This window comes from Patella vulgata, chromosome 4 (assembly GCF_932274485.2).
Source record: "Patella vulgata chromosome 4, xgPatVulg1.2, whole genome shotgun sequence".
NCBI classification, from domain to species: domain Eukaryota; kingdom Metazoa; phylum Mollusca; class Gastropoda; family Patellidae; genus Patella; species Patella vulgata.
Window position 1 is genome coordinate 74,810,180 of NC_065882.2, and position 22,188 is coordinate 74,832,367.

The 22,188-nt window shown below is 37.5% G+C and overlaps 1 long non-coding RNA gene across 2 annotated transcripts; it reads left to right on the forward strand.

Annotated features, from left to right (window-relative positions):
* The first annotated feature begins 2,752 nt into the window (after positions 1–2,752).
* On the forward strand, positions 2,753–7,381 carry LOC130012545 (uncharacterized). Of its 2 annotated transcripts, none has more exons than XR_008788006.1 (4): positions 2,753–2,921; positions 3,419–3,457; positions 5,986–6,076; positions 7,232–7,381. It is a non-coding gene; the product is annotated as an uncharacterized LOC130012545 (long non-coding RNA). The 2 variants fall into 2 exon arrangements; XR_008788005.1 differs by lacking the exon at positions 5,986–6,076 and adding an exon at positions 5,867–5,957 and having other exon boundaries at positions 2,761–2,921.
* The last annotated feature ends 14,807 nt before the right edge of the window (positions 7,382–22,188 follow it).

Here is a 22,188-nt window from a genome sequence, read left to right on the forward strand (position 1 = left end):
ATGTGTTAGTCAGCTGTTGGGTTAATGAGACTAAGAATTCAACCGTGTCCTCATTTGTCCAGGAGAATGTGTTAGTTGATGATAATCACTAGTCGCCAGGAATGTTCCAGAGGAGTCGGGTAATCACACAGTACATAAATATTCTACCCTTTTCCTTTCATTTAGAAGAACTGAACCGGGTACCCCCTCCCTTCCTCGGTAATATCATGAACATAATTATATATGATACACAGTGAAACATCGACCTGTTCATGTAAATTATCTAAAGTTCGGTGGTAGGCCTACCTTTGTTTCGTTTGATTAGACCTAATACCAATCAAGCACTGCCGTAATGAAAGCAAATTTATGTTACAAATTATGACTGGTCAATAGTCCGATTAACAACTAATGCCTAACTACGTAACAATGCCATTCGGGTTTAAGCAGAGCTCCGCATTGTTTACATAACGTTACGTCATGACTCAAGAAAAACTAATTGCGTGAGAAACGAGGCTGTTTGGAGACAAACAATACTTTCACCGTTTTTAATACCTTAAATTACTGTCAAAAGTTTCTGGGAAGACCCCAGATTAAACGAAAGGCTGTCATACACACACACCCTTAAAAGCTCACGTATCATAAGTCAATGCAGTAATGGCCAGGAGTGATTTCTCGGACATAACAACTCTGCTTTTAAGGTAGAATGTTTAAACTTGATGTAGATGTTCATTAGGTGAATGTCTTGACTGAGTTCAATGATTAAAATACGCCATTAAAGCTAAGCAGAGTTAAGCAATTTCATTGGTCGATGCTTGGGACAAGATAACATTGATTCTAACTGACGGATAGTGATGAAACTTCGTGTATAATTTCACTACCAGGTACTTCAAAACCTTGACTTAGTTTGATCGTGAACATTTTATGCTTAGACTAAGTTTAGATAATCAGTTTGATTGCTCATTACTTTTGGAAAAAAACAAGCCAACTGTGAGGCTGATGTTCCCAGCTGAAATCCCAAAATAAATAGATGACACATACTAATTTATCGCACATTTATTTTTTTCTAAAGTATCAAGTAATCAAACTAATTATCAACAATACACTAAGTTTCATCACTCTCTATCAAATAGAATCAATGTTACCTTGTCCTAAAGCATTGACCAATGAAATTGCTTAGATTATTAGGTTATGTTATGTTCCAAAGTCTTGACAAACCAAATTGCTTATCGCTCCTTAGCCTAAGTAGAAAGTTCACATCATCGAACTTAACCAAGGTAATGATATAATGAATTTATACTCTGAGTTTCATCGCTGTCACTTAATTATAACCAAAGTTATCTTGCCCCAAATCATCAACCAATCAGATTGCTTATCTCTGCTTACCCCAAACAGAAAATGCTCATCTTCGAACTCCATCAATGCATTAACCTAATAAACACCTACGCCAAGTGTAAACATTCTAGCTCAATTAGAATGAGGGTTATTGTGTTCCAAATTCTCGACCAATCAAATTGCTTATCGCTCTGCTTAACCTGAGCAGAAAATGTTCATTATCCCACTTAGTCAAGGTATTGATGTAATAAAACTATGCACCAAATTTCATCACTCTCAGTTAATTAGAACTAAAGTTATCGTGCCCCAAAGCATCAACCAATCAAATTGCTTATCTCCGCTTACCCCAAGCAGAAAATGCTCATTTTATCTTCGAACTCCTGCGAGGCATTGCCCCACTAAATACCTACACCAAGTTTAAAGGGACAATAACACTCTTGCTGGCTTGACAGCTCCAGAAAATAAAAAGTAGCCTTATTCTAAGTACTAGATGTGTTAGTGTCCTATCTGTTGTGTAAATTATCCATTAAATCCTATTTCACTTGTCCAGAGGTTTCAAAAATATTTTTAAATCCAAGTAACATTTGAAAAGCTTTACGGCGGGCTTTTCAAATCATTGAGTTGAATTTTTTAAATTAGGTGTGTTATGATGAAATTTGTATCATCAATTAATTGGAATATTGTAAAATAGAACAATTTGTTGAACAGAATAAAGATTGGGACATATTATTTAGTTACAACAAGAGTGGTATTGAGCCTTTAAACATTCTAGCTCAATTAGAAGGACAGTTATTGTGTCCGAAAATGTGTGACGGACAGACCGACAGACGAATCCATTTTAATAGTCCCCCGTTTTCTTCGAAAATTAATCAATATGTGTCATCTATTTATTTTGGTATTCCGGTGGGGGACATCAGCCTCACGGTTGGTTTGATTGGTTATACAAGTGTACGCGTGATATCGAAAGTCAAATTCTAAGAATTTGTACGAAACCCCAAAATACCGAAAACCGTGCATCGCCATAAAACCTTAGACGAAGGTCAACTCTCTTTAAACAAAAGATTAGCAAACGCAATTAAAATGAACGTATTGAAGTCTATATGACCAGCAATCAATTTCCGTCATATTAACTAAATAAGCGATTGAGGAAATATCGAAAGTTGAATATGCTATTTTGTTTCCGTCACCGGATTGTTTTTCCCTAGTACACGTACACTGTTTTTCCTTAGAATTTACAAAATGAATAATAGTGTACTAATAAATGATTATATGAACGTCATAGCTTGATTATGTTTCCTTTAATTTTATTAAATTGATAGTAGTTTATAAATTAATTCATATTCTTAATTTTGAAATACAATATAAACCACTTAGACAGATTATAGATTTTCTTTTAGTGGATGTATTGAAGTTAATCTATTCACGAAAGTCTTATCTTTAACAGCTGGTTATCTCTATATCTAACAAGAAATGTTTACACGTTAAAAACTTTAAATAAGATATATTTACATGCTGGTCTTATTCAAGTCACGTCGTAATCACATTTTAGTTAAACATCATGAAAGTCGCTGTATTCGCCGTCCTCATCTGTGCTATGGTTGCTGTAAATGGTAAGTCTTTGTGTACTAGTTTTCTTGGCTCTACTAATTACAAAAAGAGACAGCTTTAATAGATAATATGAATAATCTACATACCATATTCAAAATTTAAATTATATCATAACAAAATGATAAATTATGGATAAACCATTTATAACGGAATATGAAACCGATTCTCTTTCAGTAGATATAATATAGAAAGGTCAGAAACAAGTTGGAATATCCACTGAACGAGAATCTGTTTCAGACGAGTTATTAGCCCCGGTGTTAGAAATCGAAATCAGACCAGTTATTTCATAATCTCGCTTAAGAACATAGATGTAACAGACTTTAGCCATTATATTTAGTCATGGCTTAATTTATTTTTTAAAATATTTTCCACTTTCTCGTTCTTAAAATGATGATTCTTGATCCATAAGATTGATAAAATCAATGATCACTCATGATCAAATCTTGATCCATACGATTGATAAGATCAATCGCCATTCATCATCAAATTATAATTACAGGAGCACCAAGCAAACGATTTCTCGAAAATTTCGGACTTGGTAAGTATCACTTGGGCATCTGATATTCAATATTTAAGACAAAAAAAACATTTTACCATTGGTAAACGAATCGTGTAACATAATGCGTTTCAGCACCATTTGTAACAATCTACTCGAAGAACGAGGCTAGACATATTCCACAAGTTATGGCAAACGATGACGCCATATCCTTTTCTGTTCGTTCGTTCGTTTCTAGAGTTTCACGTCCACTTCCACCTAGGGTGATATCGTAGACAAATCCTTTTCTGGAGATCTTGCGCAATAAATACTATCGGTGTAGACTGGAATAACCAGACGCTAGAGATGGCCATTCGATTGAGACTTCTGGCGTATTAAGGCAAACATAATTGATTTAAAATTAAGAGTAAAAACGGAAACGGTCGAGTGTAAAACAGTTTATATAAATTCATATTACATTGTTATATGCGTTGCGACCCATTTGTGTCAATTTTTAGGTCCCAAATAGTAGCGATTCCTTTAAGAACTGTTATAATGAACCCTATGAATAATGCAATGGGAATATCAATAATATGTTTAGAGGTTAAAGGGTTAAAAAGGTTAAGTAGAAATGATCTTGGTACATTTCCTAGAACTACCATATTACCCCAAGTCACGAGACAAACACTCTCCTCTTTCCTCTAACGGGGAACAATGTGTAACGCCCCATTCTGTATTAGCCCAATGTTTAGGCCACAAGGACCTAGGCTACAGGAGACAATGTAAATTAGGGCCTGAATTTAATTGTTACAAATAAGGAAATCTGACGGGGTTAGATAGTCTCTGTGCGGTTCTTTGCTTTAATTTCAGGATCGTCATATTCCACATTCCAGTTTCAGACAGGCGAGAAACATATCACTGTGAATTATTAAGTCATGAGTGTGGGTTAACACACAGGCACTCGAAGTGATTAAGATAGAACTTCTTAATACTGCTTGACTAGTTATTATAGTATTAACCCCGTGCATCACCCGCAATATTGTTTTGACTCGTTGACATTTCGTCGGCTATCATCTCACAATACTCACAAGTTCTAACACTTCCCGTTGTGTTTATTGCCAACAAGACGTTATTTGATCATTATACAGCTTCCAATGTAATTAATTTGGTCATTTTACGGTGTTATTAATTATAAATCAAACATGAAGCACTATCACTCCGCGATTAGCAACTTCGTCGGACCGGAAGTAAAACGAAATGAGGTCAAAAGGAATTCCCTTTTGATTTTTGCTAGTAACAGTCTGTATCACCCAGTCCCTTCATTAACCTATCCATTATACGAAATTTGCTTAGGGACTGGGTGATCAAGACTGCACCAAAACATGACAAATATCCCTGGTATTAACTGCAGAGCAAAGCTATAGGCTTTTGAAATTACAAAAACGGGCCACAATATTGTTGTAACAGGACAGGCGGGTACTGAAAAAGAGCATACTTGTGACAAAAATAAAGCTTTCTGAAAAATTGATGAACCATAACGATCAATGCCCGAAAAATGTTTTATAGCAGAGGCCAAAACAGGTACAGTTATAATAACATCATCTAATAATCTAAGTTCCCAATAGCTTCTTGAATTCTGGGATTTAGAACGGAATTCGTCAGTGTTGTCAAAGCCTAGCTTCTTATCCTGCCCATCACGTTTCTACAAATTTTAGGCTAGACATTTTATTAACAAAAGCTGACTAATTCAAAAGAATTGACCCGACGTGATGAAAGTGCACCGTGAATCAACTGATAAGAATCGTGAACTTTATACTAGAAGTATGATACCACTAGAAAAATGAACCATCTAGTCAAGACAGCTTAGGGATTAATTATCGCCTTTACAGCGGGCGATCTAGAAGGTAGTCTCGAAAGATTCTAAACAACGCTACACGATTATTAATATACCGCCTTTACAACGGGTGATCTAGAAGGTAGTCTCGAAAGATTCTAAACAACGCTACACGATTATTAATATACCGCCTTTACAACGGGTGATCTACAAGGTTCGAGAAGGACACCACTATAATTAAGGTAGTCTCGAAACAGTCTAAACAACGCTATTACCTTGAGCAATTTAGAATTGAGAGAGAGAGTAACGTCCACTCGACAAAACTAAGTCATTTCGCGACTAACACATGGTTCAATTTTACTTCATTACTTCGTTTGCGCGTAGGGGTCTTTAGCAGTGGGAGGAAAAAAGAAAACCCAGCGAAAACCTACGAGGTTGGACAGGCGACCCTACTCCTTGTCGTGTATAAGCGAGGAATCGAACCCACGCCACTTGACTCAATGACAGACCTTAAGATGTAATGCCTACGCGTTAACCATTCGTACACCCAATCCCCCTTAGAATTATGCATCCAAAGACTAATCGAGATGATTATTTACATACATGTATATTGCCTTAGTCAATTATTATAATTATAGGTGGCTTTAAATTATGTACATCGCAAATCATGTGTTTTGTCAGCCCTTGTATGACATCAAGCTGTCCCGGTCATCCTGGTGCTATTTGCAGGTAATTGACTTAATTTTTAACTTTGCAGGTGGCTTAAATAATTGCCCATTTCCCGCGATGTGTTTCATTGATCCATGTATGGTAGCTACATGTGCCGGTAATCCTGATGCTACCTGCAGGTAGGGCTTTAATCTGTATACCAATGAAATGGAGCGGTCAACAAAAAAGACTTGGCCAAATTAACGTTGTATACCAGCAAAGGCACCTTCTTTTAAAACAAAACACACAGAACTTTTTTATCCGAGTATCGCTGAACATATATAGCTAAATTTATTTTAGGTGATACGCTTGGATCGAAGAATATTATGAATGCATCCGATTTCCTTCTAATCGAAAACAATTGTAATACTATTTGGTAATTTAGGCGAATTTAAGTGGACCATTGAACATTATTTATAAATTGATAAATACTTATGTTTAATTTGTTTTCTCCATTGTTTTCAAATCCATAGACAAGGAATGGAGAAATATGATGGCCGAAACAATATCATTATCTTTACAAATTATTAATTCTAAGTTCTTAACCAAAAATAGAGAAAGTATGCTGGTTGTTAAGATACGTTAACGCAGCTATAGTTTAGTAAACATGTTGGTCATTTGCATTTTTCAAGGATAAATTCTCAAAACACGTGATAGGAAAGTTACCATTTCATATTTGGCAAGAGTGACCAATCACATGATTAATTCCATCAAAATTAGCCAATAGAATAATTAATGGGTGTGAATCTGAGAATATATAATTTATATAATGTGCGCTCTAGGGTGGACAGCCATGTAGTTCTCGTAGGGAAAAGATGTAGGAATTTCCATCAGCAGACTCGCCGCATGAGAGCGGGTTAGACTTTATTATGCTTGTAACCTATATGTAGTAGTGCTTAATATAAAATGTAGGAACAAAATAAGGTATTGTTGTTACTGTGTGGAACCGTAAACTGAATGAGTGACAGAATAAATACACAATATTTAAAGTGGAGTCCTAAGAAGAAAATTAGAGGTTGATATTCCCATAAACACATGCTTTGAAATTTCAAATGCACATATTAAGTATACAATAGGGGATACTTGGCGATAATCTTTATTGTGTGCGTCGATGTGTAAGTCAGCAGTCAGGTAGCAACCTATTCGAAATAAAACCTGTGAGCTCCAACCTTAGGATTTTTATTTCGAATACCAACCTGGAAAGCAGTTGTTACCTACTACTTTTAATACTTTTTTTTATAGTAACGAGTGTTGTATAATTATGCTTTTATAAAATGATATTGTTCTTTTTACAGACAAGGCTGTGCTTGCTCTGCTGTATGGACTGATATTTCTGGTAAAACGATCACCTGTTAAAACACCTGTTATACGTCTTGTATCGATAACTAATAACATTTTAAAATATTATATATTTGTGTATGAAATAAAACCAAATGATACATTAATCATAAGATATAATTGGTTATGTGTGTTATTCGGCTACATTCAACCAGTGTAAAGCCTGACGGAGGGCCTGACAAGGACAGCTGTCTAGTCCTTCGGATGAGACGAAAAACCGAGGTCCCGTGTATACATTGGAATACACGTAAAAGATACCTTGGCAGTTGGAATTCGATATAAGAGTAGACGATAGTGCCGCTGTCCGGGCAAAATTTCCCTCATAGCACACTGTATGGCGTATGCCCGTCTTCATTAGCCCAGTATAGGAGCAGAACAGAAGGACGTTAAACCCCATTTCATTTGTAAAGCCTGGATGACCTGGCGCCTGGTACGTTCGGGCATTTTTATGCGCGAACTCTTAGGGGTTTTTTTACTGGCATGCGCACAGGTACTATTTCTTTTTCTTTTAACAAGTACCCAAATCGGGGATTTCGTGCGGAGGTAGTTCGGAGGTAAACAGTCTGTGAAGTACAACATTTGCCACTGTACCTGTGTATCCCTAATTATAAACCGAATGTGTGAAGACAGTTCATACATATCACTCAAAAATTTTTCAGTACAAACTCAGTTGATTCACGCTCGATTTGCTACTAAACAAACCCATCGGTTTATTTTCTCAACAGTGTGACCCGAAGTGACCGCGGATTTATTGACCTTGTATGAACTTATCCATAGCTATACCCTTACACCGAGAGAAATTATCTAGTCTCGGTGAAAAGAACCATGGTCATCTGGTAGAAAATTACTTTTGTATTTTTTGGAACGGAAAACAGTGTTTTTAGAAGCAAACTAACCTGCCGCACATGAGGAAGTCATTATACTAATAATAAAAGGCGAGACCTCTTTTTGCGGCCCAGGCTTATCACTGAGTAGTAAACCGTCCACAAACAATAATATAGGAAGCCTAGTGACAGTGTAGTAAGTGGGCTATAGACTATTGGTTTGAGTCGAGATTACTGGCTTTCAGTTTACTCTGTTTTTGCGATAACCAATTATGTGAGAAATACCATACTGACATTCGGTTTTTAAATGTTGTACGCGAACTAAATGCGTTTGTTAGATACTGACAGAGCAGTCCCGAGTCGAACAATCGCCGCCCGAGCTGTCTTCGTCAGCTAGTTTCAAAATGGCGTACAGCCAGTGGGAAAAGACGACAATAAAATCAGAAATATTTTATTTATTATTGTCGGACTTACGGTATTTATTGATAGGCTACATGTATATCTAAAGAATACTGGCATTCATGTTTGATACGACTCCTCAGTCTCCTGTAACCCTAACCAGTAAAAGGAAGGAGTCGAATCCACATTTGACTATTTGTTGGAAATGTACGTATAATTATGACCAAGAAACTAAAAACCATAGCCAATTCTCCTGTAACCCTAACCAGTAAAAGGAAGGAGTCGAATCCACATTTGACTATTTGTTGGAAATGTACGTATAATTATGACCAAGAAACTAGACCAAGAAACTAAAAACCATAGCCAATATAAAAAATGTTGTTGAAATTTTTTTCCCCTGTATATATATATTATGATATTCGACATGGTATTGAGTATTGGAAGCGAAGTACAGAGTCAGGGTACAAACACTTTTCAATTTCAAAAGGTTAGTGGAAAGGTGCCTGGGTCGATTTTCTCTGTTTTTGCGATAACCAATTATGTGAGAAATACCATACTGACATTCGGTTTTTAAAAGTTGTACGCGAACTAAATGCGTTTGAAATTTTTTTTCCCTGTATATATATATATTATGATATTCGACATGGTATTGAGTATTGGAAGCGAAGTACAGAGTCAGGGTACAAACACTTTTCAATTTCAAAAGGTTAGTGGAAAGGTGCCTGGGTCGATTTTCTCTGTTTTTGCGATAACCAATTATGTGAGAAATACCATACTGACATTCGGTTTTTAAAAGTTGTACGCGAACTAAATGCGTTTGTTACATACTGACAGAGCAGCCCGGAGTCGAACAATCGCCGCCCGAGCTGTCTTCTTCGTCAGCTAGTTTCAAAATGGCGTACAACCAGTGCCAGTGGGAAAAGACGACAATAAAATCAGAAATATGTTATGTATTATTGTCGGACTTACGGTATTTATAGATAGGCTACATGTATATCTAAAGAATACTGGCATTCATGTTTGATACGACATTTCAGTCTCCTGTAACCCTAACCAGTAAAAGGAAGGAGTCGAATCCACATTTTACTATTTGTTGGAAATGTACGTATAATTATGACCAAGAAACTAAAAACCATAGCCAATATAAAAAATGTTGTTGAAATTTTTTCCCCTATATATATATATATTATGATATTCGACATGGTATTGAGTATTGGAAACGAAGTACAGAGTCAGGGTACAAACACTTTTCAATTTCAAAAGGTTAGTGGAAAGGTGCCTGGGTCGATTTTCAATCATGTCGTGTTCATCACTATGAAGGGGGGGGGGATTTTTTATCAACATTTTTTTACATTGATTTGTAGTTTCTTGGTTATGTCGTACATTAATTCCAACAAATATATGTATATTCGAGGTTTTATGACACTTGTGGCAGTGGTCGAATCAAACATTCCTTTACGCCATAACCATACCTTAGCCCTCTGGAAGCTGAATATGTATTTAATGTCCGTTTCGCGTTAAATACCATTTCTAATATTGTACATAAGTGAAGAAATTTTTTCTGCACCAGTTCTGTACAAACATTGCTCCCTTTTAAATGGAATGACCCCTTACCTCACCTTCCAACATTTCCTACTACTGGCCCCTTCGGAACACCTGATACAGTTCCACATTCACCCTTGTGGAGAATTGCGTGTTTCGCACATTTTGCCTCACTGCTTTAACGACTTACCAGGTCACCCTCGCACTTGTGGGACCCAGCCGTTACGTGTCCTTTTAGTTGCCCTCCATTTTGTTTCACATATTCGGTTTTTGATGGATTTCTCCGATAACATTAATTTCACTAGTGCACCGATACTATGGACTGTATGTGGTACATAATTTAGTTACACCAATTCCTTCACTAACTTCGCTAACCAATAAAATCCCCTGCTCGCCGTCGGCACTAATAAGTTCACTGCTCGGTGCTTCAGATGTGTACCATCTGATTACTTTTACAATGTTCCATACACCATCTGTTGGCTACTTTATATTTTGAATGCTTTGTTACTGTCTGTTGTACTTCTATACTATTGCCTGTATATCATACTCATATACCACAATAAAACTGTTTCTATGATCATCTGCCTTCTTTTTTCCCCCGCTCACTACTGACCCCGTTTACAGTATACCTTATAACTTCATACCGCCCTGTGTTGTGCAAACCATCCCTATTACCCCCTTCTTTATGCACATGTTCCTATATCTACCCAGTGTCCTCTCTGTGCTGTCCAGCACGCAACAGTCATCATTTTCCACCTGATTCTCACCGTGTCTTACAAAGCGACCATTTCGGCAAGCGCTCACGTACCAAATGAGTTATAATTGACTTGTCATCCATGTGGACGAACGTTTGCGGGATCTGTGGCATAATTGTATGCCTAGTGCCTACTCTATCCAGTCAATCTGGACAGCTTTCTCTTGCATCGCAAGTACCCCGCAAATTTAACTCAATCACAGTGTCCACTTGCACCAACATGAGGTTTGGCGAAAATTTATCTGATTACCGCTGCAGCATGCCATAAACCACCCTTCCTTCATTCCCGGTAACGCACAACCCAATTTACTTGCGCTAGCTCTTTGCATAAAATTACCAACTCCCGGTGTCTACGTGACATAACATCTATTCCTCATCGCAATGCATTTCTTGGGTTGGGGTGCAGTCATGGGCGTCACACATGAGGGGGCCCGGATGGGTCTCCCCCCCCCCTTATTTTCCAGATGTGGTGGGGGCGAAATATACTTGGTCTCCCCTTATATTTATTTTAACAGATATTATGATTATTTAACATTCTATCTGTATAAAACTTGTACATATCCCAATATGTCAGACAGCACCAAAATTATTTCCATTTTGTGACAATTTCTGAAGAACCTCTACAACTGACCCCCTCCCTTTGCGAATGAGGGCCCTCCAAATAAAGCCACCTCCACCATAATAAACCTTAAAACGCCCCTGACTATCACAGTAATTACTAAACTGTTGTGTACAATTTTTATATTAACATATGTAACAGTCATTAAAAAACGTCTGAATACGGCACCCCCTGACTTAAACATGATACACATTGTATAGACCTATTGCACGTTCATGGCATGTCAAAGGTTAATCGGGGATAGATGATAAAAACACCAATCGAAGCGACTATAAATCAAAACACGGTTGATTCAACACGACTTCAATGGTTATTCAATACGTCGTTAACCCCGAATAACCTTTCACACGTCCAATCACAATATCGTGCAATAGGTGTATTAATGTGATTTTTAGGTTTAACCCCGCAAACAATGCCAAAATAGTGTTTTCACTGCTTACAGAAAACTGAAATTTAAAAAAAAAATTTTTTATGAGGGTGACCCTCCCACACACTCCCTATCGAGCTGCCGCTCGGTCTGCGCAGCCTCATGCCTGGCACATACTGTCAACATTGTATATTTTTCCGTTTCCGCCCTTCCCCCCCACAATATATATTTCACGGCTACGTTGCGACGGTACCAGCATACCCAGTTGTTGACACCCATTACATCACTCCTGTCTAACAAATCCTAAAGCTGTGGTGTTACGGTGGCGGCATAGTATTTCACCGTAACACCACAGCCACTCTAACCATTCATAATACATCTAACTATCCCTTTACAGCACTTCACTCCCTACACATTTCCCCTCGTCCTACTTTCCCAAACGTCAACAACACATCTCATACATCCAGTTCGCTGATTAACCCTTGTACCACGTCTACTGGATTAATGAATCTAAATATTAAAGCTTGTCAGGGATGTTCCAGTACGGTCGGTTAGTCATACAGCACATAAATATTCTACCCACTCGCTTTCATTTAGATAAAAATGGACCGGACCCCTTTCAGTCCCCTCGGTAACATCATGAACAGTTTTATAACTATATATGATATACAGAGAAACTTCGTCTCGTTCACGTAAAATTATTGGTGGTACCTTTGCTAAGAAATACAAACCTTCGGTTTCAGGATATAATTGGCCATACATCATCAAATAACGATCTGCTAACGTTTTCGGGGTTAGTACTAAATGATAAGGCCAGAGATGTAAACAGGGCCAGCGCTGATCCCAACCCTAAACCTGGACCTAACTCCAATGCGTACCCTAACATACAATCACGAGCCCTAATTACATCTCAGCGACCATGACAAAAATCGAGCTGGCCTTAACAAATAGATTTAGCCAGTTTTTGGAGAACAATAGATTATACACATGCAAATGCTACAGATGTATTTGATTACGGTCATTATCAAGTCGCTTATGTTACTAAGTACTTATATCCATTATGCTGAATATGGCGCTCTTTGCTAACATTTAATACTATCAGAGATTGCGATTTATTAGCTCATCGTTTTTATACTTGGGTTCAACTGAATTCAAACAGAAATGGTCTGGTTGTCGTCTGTATTTTCACTATTCTACCATAGTAGTGCAGCAAATACTGGGTTATTGAGGCTACGTCCTCTTCATCAACTAATCAGAAGAATGTGTGGGTTTCTAGCACCCAATCGGCGCCCTTGACTTGACTTTTAATTCATAAACAAATCTATATAAACGATTTGTCTCAATAAACTACCAAGACTTATAAGTATAGAAAATACTGAGCTATTGAGACTTAAGTCCTATCATTTGTTCAGTAATTAATCGGACGAATGTGTGGGTGACTGACACACAATGTGCGTCATGACTTGACTCCTCAATTTAAAACAAGTCAACAGTGAGGCTGGTGTCCCCCGCCGAAATCCCAAAATAAATTGATGACACATATTAATTAATCGCACATTTATTTTTTTCAAAAGTATCAAGCAATCAAACTATACGCTAAGTTTCATCACTCTCTAGCAGATAGACAAGATTATCTTGTCCCAAAGCATCGACCAATAAAACTATACACCGAGTGTCCTCATTTTCAGTAATTAGAACTAAAGTTATCGTGTCCCAAAGCATCAACCAATCAAATTGCTTATCTCTGCTTAACCTAAGCAGAAAATTCTCATCTGCGAAGTCCATCAAGGCATTTACCTAATAGACACCTAGGTCAAGTGTGAACATTCTAACTCAATTAGAATGAGAGTTTTTGTGTTCCAAAGTCTCGAGCAATCAAAGTGCTTATCGATCTGCTTACCCTGAGCAGAACATGCTCATTATCGAACGTAGTCAAGGTATTGATGTAATGAAACTATACACGAAGTTTCATCACTCTCACTTAACTAGAGCTAAAGTTATCGTGTCCCAAAGCATCATCAAATAACATTGCTCATGCTCATCTTCGAATTCCATCAAGGCATTGACCCAATAAACACCTACACCAAGTTTGAACATTTTAGCCCAATTAGAAGGAGAGTTTTTGTGTTCCAAAGTCATGGCCAATCACATTGCTTATCGTTCTGCTTACCCTAAGCAGATAATGCTCATTATCGAACTTAGTCAAGGTATTGATGTAATGAAACTATACGCCATGTTTCATCACTCTCACTTAATTAGAACTAAAGTTAGGCTATCGTGTCCAAAGCATCAACCAATCAAATTGCTTATCTCGGCTTACTCCATCAAGGTATTGGCCTTAGAAACACCTACGCCATGTTTGGACATTCTACCTCAATTAGAAAGAGTTATTGTGTCCCAAAAAGTGCGACGGACAGACAGACGGACGATCCGGCAATCAATGTGACTTAAAGGTCAGAACACCAAGGGTGCTCGCAGTTAAAGGACGATTATACCTCAAAATTAAAGACGTATCTTTTTCAGTTACGACAGGATATGGGATCATCACACAAAATTAATGAACACATAAAATTCAATAATCTTATTTTTGACCAGAACATGAAAACACCTACACTCTAGAAGAAGTACGGGGGAGGTGAGGCTGGCTGGGTCAAGTAGTGTTTAGTTCTCGTTATCTCTGTAACACCCCCAAACTGCATTCCCTCACATATTTTTATAGCACGACACCAGTAAGGAAATATGGAACGTTGAATACATTGTTTATGTTTTCACCCTAGTCAGCATTTTGTAACCGGACTGGTCAAATACCCTTGGTAATTGAGGCGAAGCTTTTTAACTTGAAAGTTGACATTTTTTGCTATGAAGTCCAACATGCTCGGTTACACTCAATCTGATTAAAACACAGATCCTGTTTTGTTTCATTTTTATAGTTCAAAATTTCGTTTTACTTGTCTTTACTACTCTAGGATCTGGAAGAATTGTTATCATTGACATGTTCTGAATGGTGTGAGGAATTAGCCAATGACACGGTCTGTTACGGCGAGCTTTGTACGGAACTGTGAGTAATCCGCTAGTAACATCAATGCTGATTAGTTAATCAAATGTCTAACGTCATAGGGTCAATAGCCGCTCGTATGACCTCTGAAGCGACCTATCGCTGCAACCGGCCAGTATATTCATGTAGTGTAGGCCATCGAAAGGATAAAAAAAACCGAAACGAAATATAGATCTGTATTTTAATCAGATTGGGTTACACTCTAATAGTACGTGCAGGGGGACCACGCTACACACAAAACAAAACCTACAGGGTGAACCTGCGGACAAACAACAAACATCTTGGAATGTTTAGTGGACTTGTTTATTTCCGTTATTAATTTGGTGTGTGTGTGAAACAAACCTCTTGACAGTGCATTACAAGACGAGTTTTCTGGCTTATTTAGCGATGAGGATATTATTGCAACACAGGTTTCGCTTTTTTGTACAGTGACATTAGTGAAGGGAGTCAACCAGGAAAAATTGCAGATAACGATAACCCAGTGACTGACGATGAAGTTAAATCTTTGGGCAAAAAGGTGTACACGAATCAACACAAAAACCGGTAGCTTGGGCGTGCAGGCCATTCGGGAAATGAAAGAAATTCAAGGAATACACTTATTCAAAGCGGAGCAACAACAATGCTCAGTAGCCGATCATCACGAGACAGTTGTTATTTTTAAACGACTATGAACTTTGTTGCTGTACGGCCAGATTTATTATTAGTATGTGGCGAGAGAGAGAGAAATGGGGTTTAACGTCCACTCGACACAAACTAGGTCATTTCGGGACTAACATGGTTTTAATTTTATTTCAATAATTAGCTTGCGCGTAGGGGTCTTTAGCGGTGCATGGGAGGAAACCGGAGGACCCAGAGAAAACCCACGAAGATGGACATGCGACCCAACTCCTTGTCACGTACAACCGGGGATTCGAAACCACACCAGTTGACTCAATGACAGACCTTATGATACAGTGCGCTCGCCCAACTCTCTCTCAGTGCAAATGAACTCATTTGACCCCGAATATCTCGAAAATGCCCCAAAGACGGACTGCTTACCAATCGGCATCGTATTCTACGCAACATTTTACTCTAGAAAAGTTGGGTCTGGTTTTGTGCCCATTTGATGGACCCCCCACTTCCCTCGCCCCCCGCCCTGAGCAACCAGACAAAATTAATCTCATTAACCCAACTAACACTAGTTAAATTAAGCTGACTAAAACACATAACCAATTATATCTTATGATTAATGTCTCATTTAGTTTTATTTCACACATAGGTATATAATTATTGTAAGTATTTTAAAACTTGTAACAGGAGTTTCAACAGGGGAGTTTATTACCAGAAGCATCAGTCCATACAGCAGTACAAGCACAGCCTTCTCTGTAATAAGAACAAATGATATAGTTAAAGAAATAAAAATGATGTAAACATTTTATACAAGTATAATTATACAAAACTAGTTACTAGGAAGTATTTTAAGTAGTAGGTTGCAGCCGCTTCCCAGGTTGTTATTCGAAATAAAAATCCGAAGGACAGAGCTAACAGGTTTTATATTGAATAACAACCGTGTCAATAGGTTGCTACCTGACTTGCACATCGGCGCGAACTATGCGCTTAACTCGTGCCCTGGTTATTGGAGGTAAATATTACCTCAATTACAGGGTCTAAAATAACGTGCAGTGCTCTGAAACTGTGTAAGGAAGCGATGCCTCCTGACCCCCAATGGGTGTTTCCTCTTGTGGTCACTTGCATAGATAAGATTAGCTGTCATTCGATCGACTCCCTTGGATGATTCGAATGACCGCCAACCGCATCAGCTCACGTGTCCGATTTTTCTGTAGTCTTGGTATCCACTGCATCTTAACCTTCATTTCACTTTGAACAGTTTTTTTATTTAGATAATTTTCACGAATTTTCGGTATTATCTGCGCCAGAATAGTCCATATATGCCAAGCCATACTCGGATAAAAAAGGTACTGTGTGTTTTGTTTTAAAAGAAGGTGCTTTTGCTGACATTCAACGCTCAATTGGCCAAGTCTTTTTTGTTGACCGCTCCATTTCATTGGTATACAGATTAAAGCCCTACCTGCAGGTAGCATCGGGATTACCGGCACATGTAGCTATCGAACATGGGTCAATGAAACACATCGCGGGAAATGGGCAATTATTTCAGCCACCTGCAAAGTTAAAATTTATTATTAAGTCAATTACCTGCAAACAGCATCAGGAAAACGGAAGCAACTTGATACCATGCAAGGGCTGACAGCACACATCATTTGCGTTGCACAAAATTTAAGGTTACCTATAATTATAATATTAGACTAAAGCAATATACATGTATGTAATTAATTAATTCGATGATCTTAGGTCAAGACAATTATCACTAGTCTGGGGGTCGCGGGTTCGCATGCGGTGTTGGCCGAGAAAGCTCATCGGGATTTTCCAGCGTGGTTTCTCCTTGTCAGTGGCCTCTAGTCTTTCGGATAGAACGAAAGGCCAGTTTTTGACTACACATTGGCGTGTACGCTAATGATCTCTTAGCAATTGGAATTGAATAGAAGAGTAGGCCGTATCGCCGCTTCCAGACAAAACTTCCCTCATAGCACACTATATGGTATATGCCCGTCTTCTAGCTACGCCGGCCTATTCCTGACCAAAGATTGTCCAATCTAACCGCCGTTTTTTAATGTCGTTGAAATAAACAGCAATCTTATCACCTTGTCAAAATAACCAATAAATTGTAAACCACCCTATGGACTTAACCTTGTCTAAATAACAAATAAATTGAAGCTGTTTTGAAGTAAATAAAGTGTTAACCCACACTCATAAATTTATAATTCCCAGGGATGTTTCACGCCACGTCTGAAACTTGAATGTGGTCCTGGTGACCTAAACATTGGGCTAATAAAGAACGGGACACTGTTTCCCGTTAGAGGGAATGGTTGCCTCGTGACTCATGATAGGTTCAACTTACCAAACCTATCAAACATTGGTGCCATCAGAGTTTTGTATACTTTAAAGTTATGCTATATTATATTCAAAGGGTATACCTCCTGATCGTGTTCGTCTTATAAGGATTGAGGTAACCCTTCACACTTATTGTTGATATTCCCATTTCATTATTCCTGCGGTTCATTATCACAGCTATTAAAGTAACTAAGTCTCTAACCCAATATCATCCGAAGTCTTCGACATTGAAAACACGAATTATTTGTCAATTTAAATCAACATTGATGTTGTGATCTTGCCGTCGGGAAAAGGTGGGCTTCTGATGTCCAATATTTAAGACAAACATTTTACCATTCGTGTACCATAATGCGTTTCAACGCTATTTGTAACGGACTCGAAGAACGAGGCTAGACATATTACACAAGTGTCAAACGGTGACAGCATATTCTTATCTGGAGAGTGCAACAAATACTTTCGATGTCGACTGGAATAACCAGACGCTAGCGATTGCCATTCGATTGAGACTCTAGGCGTATTTCGCCGAACATGGCTGATTTGAAATTAGAGTAAAAACCGAAACGAATTAATGTAAATCAGTTTATAGTCATGCATATTACATTATTATAAGCGTTGCGACTCATTTGTGTCATTTTCTAGGTCCCAAATATTAGCGATTTAGCTCCTTTAAATAATCCCTAACAAGCCAACAGTGAGGCTGATGTCCCCCGCCGAAATAGGAAAATAATTAGAGGACACATATAAAAATCAAATTGCGTATCGCTCTGCTTACCCTGAGCAGAAAATGCTCATTATCAAACTTAGTCAAGGTATTACTGTAATGAAACTATACACCAAGTTTCATCAATCTCACTTAATTAGAACTAAAGTTATCGTGTCCCAAAGCATCAACCAATCAAATTGCTTATCTCTGCTTACCCTAAGCGGAAAATGCTCATCTTCGAACTCCATCAAGGCATTGACCTAATCAACACATTCACCAAGTTTGAACATTCTAGCTCAATTAGGAAGAGAGTTATCGTGCCCCAAAGTATCAACCAATCAAATTGCTTATCTCTGCTTACCCTAAGCGGAAAATGCTCATCTTCGAACTCCATCAAGGCATTGACCTAATAAACACATACACCAAGTTTGAACATTCTAGCTCAATTAAAAGTTATCGTGTCCCAAAGCATCAACCAATCAAATTGCTTATCTCTGCTTACCCTAAGCGGAAAATGCTCATCTTCGAACTCCATCAAGGCATTGACCTAATCAACACATACACCAAGTTTGAACATTCTAGCCCAATTAGGAAGAGAGTTATCGTGTCCCAAAGCATCAACCAATCAAATTGCTTATCTCTGCTTACCCTAAGCGGAAAATGCTCATCTTCGAACTCCATCAAGGCATTGACCTAATAAACACATACACCAAGTTTGAACATTCTAGCTCAATTAGGAAGATAGTTATTGTGTCCCAAAAAGTGTGACGGACAGACAGACAGACGGACGAACCCATTTTAATAGTCCCCTGCTTTCTTCGAAAGGCGGGGGACAATTAATGTGAGCAAACCGAGAAAGATATAATATGTTCTAGTGGTGTTTTTCAAAGTCGAGGACAATCGGCATTCCCCGGTATATCACTTTAATATCACATATATCTATGTAAAACATATGCTTTATACATGCCCGAATGTTGCCTAGACTGGCTGGAGAATATCCTTGGCGCAGAAAACAAATGATACTTACCGGTTGAAAAATTTTCGAGAAATCGTTTGCTTGGTGCTCCTGTAATTATAATTTGGTTGATCTTATCATCAATCGTATGGATCAAGGTTTGATCATTTTCTTAAAAATCAATATTATTGGAAGGGAGTGGTAACTCGAATAGCGTGGAAAAGACCGCTCGGGTCAACTGTCCTGTCACAAATGCTCGTTTTAATATTGTTAAAAAAGAAAAATTAAAACGACGGTACAAGACGTATTTGGTCGAAAACTGTGTAACTTACCCCGCCCTGAATCAATAACGGGTTCTATAGGCCAGTTATCTATATTAACAGGCTTCACTAACCGTAAATGTTCGACTCTTTCTGTATTGTCGACAGTCAACTACATACAATAACCAACTGCAGAAAGACAGAACCAGTAATGCTAACCTTTCGCAGTGTCATCAACGGGTGGCAAATAGTGAACCCTAATTATTTAGGGTCGTCGCGGTTTCATAGTCATTTTAAAATGGTTTATCCATAATTTATCATTTATTATGAAATAATTTAAATTTTGGATATGGTGTGTAGATTATTCGTATCTATGAAAGCTGTCACGAAAACTAGTACAAACAAACTTACCATTTACAGCAACCATAGCACAGATGAGGACGGCGAATACAGCGACTTTCATCATGTTTAACTTAGATGTGATTACCAGCTTAAAAAAAATATCTTATTTAAGGTTTTTAACGTGTAAATTTTTTTTGTTAGATATAGAGATAACCAGCTGTTAAAGATAAGACTTAAAATTTCGAGTATGGCAAGCCAAAGCGGAATTAATTGCAAGGTCGTTTTTTCTGTATGGAAAGAGAAAAAATCGAGTATATAAGCATATATCAATAAAGATTTTATACTGTTCACAGAAATATTTTAACACTACATTCTGTTTTTATAAACATTTCAACCAAATTATTTTTCACATGTTAAGACGAAAAAATTCATGTCAACACTAAAAAATTCACATGTCACATGTCAAGACGGAAAAAATCATATGGACTAAGACTAGTAATTATTTCCCCTTATTTCTGTCTGAAATTCCGCAGTTTTCTGATGTATTATAGTGTTTGCAGAATGCCGCACAGCTCATCTGAAAATGCATAGATTTTCATATTCTTTGGCCAGGGAATTGCATATATGTTTGTTTATTAGATAACAACAGATTTGTTTAAACTGCAGAAACATGTGAGGTATATAGGTCTAAGACTAGTAATTATTTCCCCTTATTTCATGAATGTAGTGCGAGTTATAAATAGACAATTTTTCCCTTAATTTTTTTCTCCCCTCTTCCTGCATTTTTGGGTTGACTTTTTGGTCTAGAATTGGAGAAAAGGGATCAAATTTGCAATTTCATAGCAGTTTTGGGTAATACTGATGATATTACAGCGGAGGGATAGGGGGTGTAAAGTGTCTTTCTGCAGAGCAATCATTGTGTCGGAAGTGAGATTTTCACCCCTGTCAACTTCAAATCCGTGTAGCAAAAAATCTAAACGGTCAACCCCCTACAAAATTATGATGAGGAGATTGCCAAATGTTGTCCCCATTGTGCCTATAAAGATTGGAACCAACGGAATGTTGAGCAAAAAGCTACAGCCTGTGATGTTACAGTCATTTAACATTGAAGTCAATGGGCAAATAATTGCTAGTCTGAGTCCATATATCACGAGCACGTGACCACAAAAACCGATGACGTCATCAACTTTGTGCGAAGAAAAAAATGGCGGGACCGTCAGACGATAAACAGCAAAACGCGGAAGGGATAAAAGAAAATCAACTTCATCATCTGGATGAGGTGTTCTCCGTGACATTTTTAATGCAAAAAAATCGGCCAGAAAAAATGAAAAACAACCATCTTTGTTTGCAGTGACATCATCGGTTTTTGTGGTCACGTGCTCGTGACATGTGAATTTTTTAGTGTTGACATATGAATTTTTTCGTCTTGACATGTGTATTTTTTTTGTCTTGACATATGAAAAATAATTTTGTTGAATTGTTTATAAAAACCGAATATAGTGGTAAAATATTTCCGTGAACAGTATATATAAATTGACTTGACTATAACAAACTACAAGAACAGCAATGGAAAAAAAATAATCTTTATACGTCGTTTTGTACAGATAAAAATGCTTGGAAGATGATGAAAAAATTGTTATATACTCGATTTTTTCTCTTTCCATGCAGAAAAACGGTCTTGCAATTAATTCCGCTTTGGCTTGCCATATTCGTGAAAAGATTGATTTCAATACATCCACTAAAAGAAAATGTATAATATGTCTATGTGGTTTATATTGTATTTCAAAATTAAGAATATGAATTAATTTTTAAACTACTATCAATTTAATAAAATTAAAGGAAATATAATCTAGCCATTTAGCCATGACGTTCATATCATCTTTTATTTGTACACTATTATTCATTTTGTAAATTCTAAGGAAAAACAGTGTACGTGTACTAGGTAAAAAATATCTGGTGACGGAAACACAACAGCATTTTCAACTTTCGATATTTCCTCAATCGCTTATTTATTTTTAATATGACGGAAATTGATTGCTGGTCAAATTAAACACTAGACTTTAATACGTTCATTTTAATTGCATCTACTAATCATTTGTTTAAAGAGAGTTGACCTGCGTCTGTGTCTGCAATCCAGGGCTTATT